The 6,535-nt window shown below is 40.0% G+C and overlaps 1 pseudogene; it reads right to left on the reverse strand.

Moving 5' to 3' along the window:
* Positions 1–1,970: 1,970 nt before the first annotated feature.
* On the reverse strand, positions 1,971–5,556 carry LOC123805347 (annotated as a pseudogene).
* Positions 5,557–6,535: the final 979 nt, after the last annotated feature.

A 6,535-nucleotide genomic window follows, 5' to 3' on the forward strand; every position in this document is an offset into this window, starting at 1 on the left:
AGACCTGGATTTTAACGCTTTCCCTTAGATTTTGCAAGCAAAACTTTAATTAGTTTCTTATTCTAAAACTCTAGGAAGCAAGTTGTCTTTATTTTCTCCATTTTTGAGAGCTACTGGGGCCCAGGGAGGTTAGGTAACCTCACAGCAGTCAGAGACTGCAGAACCAGAACGAAAACTCTCCCTTCTTGGTCCCAAACCAACCACTTAATTCACATTGATATTCTTTTCTCTTGATGTACTGATGAGGAAAAAGCTAATAATGATCATTCAACAACTTGTTCAATAAATATTTATTATGCACATACTGTGTGGCATTTGGGCTCAGAGAACTCCAGCTAGGAGACCGGCAGATTACCTGAGGACACAAGAGGGGGCACTTGAAGATGACCCCAGAGAATCCCAAAAGGAGATCTAGTCTACCCACATTCATCTCTTTTGGTCGCACTCTTACCCACTTCCCAAAATTTCAATGTCTCTCCATTATTTGGTCAAGTTCAAAATTTTTTTAAACAAATAGTTTAAGTATTTTATTTGTTTACAACTAGGTTTGTTAACATTATATAATAAAATTGTACAAAGAATAACATTGAAGTTTTTGGTTAGATTTAAGTAAAAGACATTCATTAATAAGCAATTTTTCAATGTGAGTATTTTAGATATTTCTCCAAGCCAGCTGATCAGACCTGCCTTTGAAGATTACCTTTGTTTGGAAGGTATCAGCATACATTTGCATTACACTCAGAATTTTTCAAAATAAGCTATAATTTAAAAACTGTTCTATATTCAAACAAAAACAATATTAATAGAACTTTCCTTTCCAAAAACAATAAGTGACATGAGGCATTTTATAAAACGTGGTCCTGAACAAGTCACAGAAAAAAATAAATGCATACTTAACTTCTACCTCCTCAAAACAGAGGTTATTTTCTGTTTTTCTGTCTTGAAAACAAGGTGAAGAACAGTCTGTAAGCAACTTCAGGCAGAGGGCTGCCCAAACAAAGCCCAAACAAGCAGTTGAACATGGACACCCTTAAAAGAATTTGTGAGAACATGACCAAATGATCCAAACCTATTTGTAATAGTGATTCAAAGGTAAGGTGGCTCCTTCCAGGTAGCAATCCTGCTGGCCCTGGCCTAGCCCTCTGATGCTCCTGTGGGGGAGGCTTTTTCTTTTTTGGAGGTTCTGTGTCCAGGGAGCTCTTTGTGCGAATGAGGTAAGCACAGATTCCATGTGGGTATTTTAAGGCTTGGGTCAAAGTATCTTTCTAAAGATACTTTAGGGAGAGTTCATGTGTGAAATAGCCTGTCTCCAGTTCATTCTAATTTCTTACTGTGCATTTATAGGCTGAGAACCACAGACCTTTGCTGTGTCATCATAATCATATCTAATGTCCATCCTAACATATTATTCATATCCTGTGCCTGGAAGTAGTCCGCATGTTTAACAATAAGGCCTACATATAAAACAGCCCACTGTTACATCTTATATGATCACAAAACATTCATGATCTTCTGTAGATCAAGAGAATGTTTTTAACCATAATTGTTGTGCATTAAATTCATAGCCAGAATCCCCAAGATCAAATATATGCACACATACACACTCTCACACACACTTCTCATAGAACTGTGCCCAGGGAAACTCTGTTTTTTGAGTTCCAGTGAAGGCATATTTTGCTCAACTGCTGCTCCAGGTATTTTGTTTGGAAAAATCTATCATGGTAGAACACAGTTGTTCATCGCATGAGCAGAAAGAGAGGTGCTCTTGGCAACAAGGAAGGTCTTTCAAGTTGTATGAAGTGGACCTGAAGAAAGCTTTTCATTGTTTTCAGGATGCAAAGTTGGAGCTGAAATATCTCAAACCAGTTGCAAAAAGTGCACAGCGGCCCTCTCTTCAGGTTCTATTGAACCTGGTACTCAGATATGTGAGAAAGCTTCAGGACACGGTAGCCTGGGGGCCTTGTCTCGCATCATCCCATAATTCAATCATGTGTGAATTTCACAAAGGATTTCTATTGTTCTGTTAGCTTGGTATTGAGGATTTGCTCATATGCCTCCTGAATTTTATCTTGTCTTTTAAGAGACACTCACATATTATTCCAGCTTGTTGGAGAGTACAGGTGGGCTGGTCCTTCTTCATCCAGGAGGAACCTGGAGAAGTAGATTCTATGAGTGCTGAGGCGTGAGGGTGACTTTCTGAAGTTCAAGCTTCTTTCTGGTTAAGATCAACTTCTAAGGGTCTCTACCTCTGATGACAACTATATTCTTGTTTAATGTTCTGAAAAATTTGCCCCGGAGCTCCTATGTCATCATAATCACATCTAAGGCGTCACTCACTGCTGTGCAGGACAGAGGCTGCAGAGCTGGTGGTGGGGTCTGCATCTGAAGCAGGGGAATGGGGCCTGGCAGAGGGGCTCAGCACTACCACTTCAGGGAACCCGCTCAGCAGCACCGCCTGGAATTCCACACTCTGCTTCAACGTCGCCCCACACGTGCAGCTGATGCACCAGGGTCCAGGAGCAGACTTGGTTGTAACTGCAGCCCGGCCTCCCCCTTATCAGTGGAGCTCCCAAGCTAAGCCAACTCCAGCAGTGCCTCTAGCACCTGGCCAAGATACTTTTAGTCTTGGTGCTTTAGGCATTCCATGATTGGGCCAGCCTACTATTCCTTCATGTTTCCTTATGCCCCTTCATGCTCCAGTTATAAGGGTTTGTGACTTTTTCTTAAAACAGCATCTACATGCTCATTAATGTTCCTGTTCATGCTGTTCCCTTCAATTAGAAAGGCTCAATACTCAACCTCCAACTATTGAAACTTAACTATTTTCAGTGATATGGTTTTCCCCGTTTCTGTGTCTGTAAAGTAGTTTGCTTTTGTCCCTTCTGTATTTTAGTGGCTTATACGCCTGTCTCTCCCACTAGACACAGCTCCCAGAAGCAGAATCAAACCTCACTAACTGACACATAATAGTGACAGCCTCCATGAATCCCATATGTTGACCCTGACTTTGTTCCAAGCATGGTAACAAGTACAATATATATTTTATCTTATTTAATCCTTACAGCAACCCACAGGGAAAACACTATAGTTCAGAGGCCCGATGAAGTTCGGTCTTAGAACCTTCTTTCCAGGACTCTGACCTCAACATGCACCCATATCAACCAAGAAAAATGAAGAGCAAGACCCAGAGCGAGGGGGCTCTCCTCCTCTATCTGTCTATGTTTTGTTGAAGTGTTACTCATCAGAAGGTATTACTCATGAAAGGCCTAGGAGGATCTTTGGGTATGTTGAGAAAAGCAGTATCATGTATTCAACGTTTCAGCTCCCTCTCAGTCACATAAAAGTGGGCCTTGGGCATGGAACACACTTAACCAAGAGATGTAGAGGCCACATAGCCTGTGCTGGGCTTCTTACTTCATGTGGGAATACCTTTCCTTGTTTCAAATTCAGCTTGTGGTCCCCTGTTCTCTTAGTGTGCATGAGCCTTTGTCCCTCAGGCATGCCCCAGCTTTTTGTATTTCAGACTGCCTGGGGGTGGAGTTTGGGGTTTTTCTATTGCAGTGTGAAGTGGAATGTGTGAAGCTACACTTCTTGTATTGGTAGAGAAGGGGGTCTGCTAGCCACCAGGGACCAATGCATTGAAAGAGGCTACATTTTGTGCACTTTTTCTCTCCTCTCACTCTAAGTAAACCCTATGTCATGTGAGCCTGCTGTGCTCATTGTCTATTCTCAGCAGCCTTGACTCCTTTACTGGTCTCTCCTGTAGATGGTGTTTCTCTGTATTTTAACCTTGGCTGCACAGCTTAGCTACCTGGTGAATGGTGAAGCAGGGTACTTTCAGGTGATAGACAGAAATTGGACCAAAACAAGACTTGGGAGTTTTGCAGTAAGAGAGGGAATTAAAGAATGGTATGTGAGAACATGGTTCACATTCACCAAAGGAAACTTGGGAGTTCTCATACAAGAATAAGAAGAATATACTTGTGTTTCCTCTGATACATATGTTTCTGCTTATTCTTATGTTCACTTTTCTATTTATGTTTACTCTCTTTCTGGGATTATTATGTACTCTGAATATATCTTTGTGATGAAACTCCAAGTGTATCTGTGATTGTCAGATTGCTAAATGAATTTATAATTTTTGATAGACTTCCAAATGAATGTGCCTTATCAGCTAGTTTCTTTCCCTTATCCTAGTGACCTACAGGAAGTCCAACTAGCAGCACCTCCAAAGAGTCATAGTGGTGAACACTTTGGAAGAATGCCACCCTAGGCTTTCTGTAAGGCTACTGTGTACCTGGTGTCATCATAACAGATTGTTGTTTTTTAGATGTGAAATTGTGTCTACAGGACAGAAATTATTTGTGTCCAAAGTCACATTTGAAGACTGAGTCACAAGGAAGTGAGTGATTTGCTTCTGGTCACGTAACTCATCACAGAGTGAGGGGGAGGGTGGGAGGTATGTGCTGGACTCCCTGTGGAATGCATGAGTTGGAGATTATACTCTTTTTTCAAACTCTGGTCATAACAGAGGAAATATGCTCAGTGTTCACTGTACAGTCCAGGCTTATAGCTAATGAACAAACATTGTTATTTTTTCTTTACTGTATTTCAATATCACACTACTAACATCTACTTTATTGGTTTAGAGTAAATTATTCAGCTCTTAATTACCATATTATGAATGTTTAATTTTTGCCCTGATATTGTCAAAGAGAAAGCATGCCCTCACATCAGTGGACTTTAGCCCCAAAATGTGGTCCCACTTTCATTTTAGCAGCAAGAGCAACCAGTTTCACAGAGGCCCTAAGTATGGCACAGAAGGGGTCCCCAAAGCCACACATTTTCTTCTTACATAAGATTCAGTGTTTAAGGCAGACAACTGTTAATTCTGGCCTGTCTATGGCAGTAGAATTCTTAAAATAATTTTCAGGGAAAATGAAAGTCATTTCAAGAAATGAAAAATTTGGTATATATATATACACATATACACACATATACATATACACATATATACATATATACATATATACATGCACATACATATTTCATTTTAATTAAGGTGGTAGGGCAGTGAAATGTTTTACTGCAACAGGAGGAGATCTCTACTATCTATTGCCGATGATCTTGTGTATTTGTATCTTTTGTAGAAGTTCAAAGTCCCTCTGGATCTGCTGTCCACACAATGAAAACCCATGGATCACCTTAGAATCCCTGCTGTCCAACTCTTTTTCCACACTTGGACAATGGTAAGAGTCTCTTTACTCTGTCTTTGAAATCTTTCAAATCTGTCTCCTCCTCATTCCCTCTGCCATTTCCCTAGCTCTTGTCATCATTTACTTCCCAGACCACTGCCCTAGCTACACAGCTGGTTTTTCCCTTGTGGTAATCCCTCCAACCCATCTTCCACATGATCACCAAAGTGATCTAACACTTACCACTGACCAGGTAAGTACTCTGCTTAAAAGCCTTCTCTGACCTCTTGAACTTTTCCGTGGAAAGGTCCATACGATGAAGGAAAAGAAAGGGGTTGGGGTTTAGTCTGAGCTGGCCCATCATAAGTGCAATGTTTCTTTGCAGTCTCTTAAAAAGTTTATCTTAAAAATTGTCAAGAATTTTGCATCCCATTAATTACATGGTTTTTAGTATAAAAAACATGTGTTTTACCACCACCCACTAAAACCTTTGAGTAAATTGGCACCCTAGGAAGATGTTCCAAATCTATTCCTGGGCTTTACAAACCCCTTTGAGAGATCACCTCACATCCTCATATTCTCAAGTATCTGTTATTTGAGAAAGCTCTATGAAACTATTAATAGGTGATTGAATACGGAGGACCCAGCCATTTATTGAGTGCCAAAATGGCTGGTACTCTCAGATCCTTTTCTTGAAGATATCACTTGTTGTCTAACCACTCTCAGGTGGTGGGAATGTTATTTTGCAGATGGGGGAGTTAGGTTTAAACCGGCCATGCACTTTGCACAGAGAAAGCACAGGAGGGAAATACAGCAAATAACTAACTGTGATTCTAGCTGTTTTTAATTTTTGTTTTTAATAACTTTTTCTCTCCCTAGCCTTTCCACAATGACCATGAAGTGTTCATCCTAACATAAACTATATGAAAAGATTAAATGAGATAATCCATTGGAGAGTCCTTAGCACAGTGCTTGGTACATCAATTTTATTCTCACTCCTTATTCATTTTGGTATCCATCACACCATGCAGCACCCACACTTCTAACAGAGCCAATAAACCCAGTTCTGCTCAATTGGATTAACAATTCAACTAAATATTATTTTAATGTTACTTTTCCCAAATAGCAAATATACAATTACAAATTATGTACACACAAGATAGTCTGGTTAAAATATATCTCATTAAAATGAATTTAAGGTTTTGGCTATCCAGTACAGGTATAGTTCACATTTATTAAGTTTTTCCTATGCAAAAGGTCACATAGCCACATTAAACACTTTATGAGCTGGTTGATATTATTATTCCCTAGTCATAGAGAAGTATGTAACATGCCCAAGG

This window comes from Phyllostomus hastatus, unplaced genomic scaffold, assembly GCF_019186645.2.
Source record: "Phyllostomus hastatus isolate PE091 unplaced genomic scaffold, TTU_PhHast_1.1 phas_scaffold_317, whole genome shotgun sequence".
NCBI classification, from domain to species: Eukaryota; Metazoa; Chordata; class Mammalia; order Chiroptera; family Phyllostomidae; genus Phyllostomus; species Phyllostomus hastatus.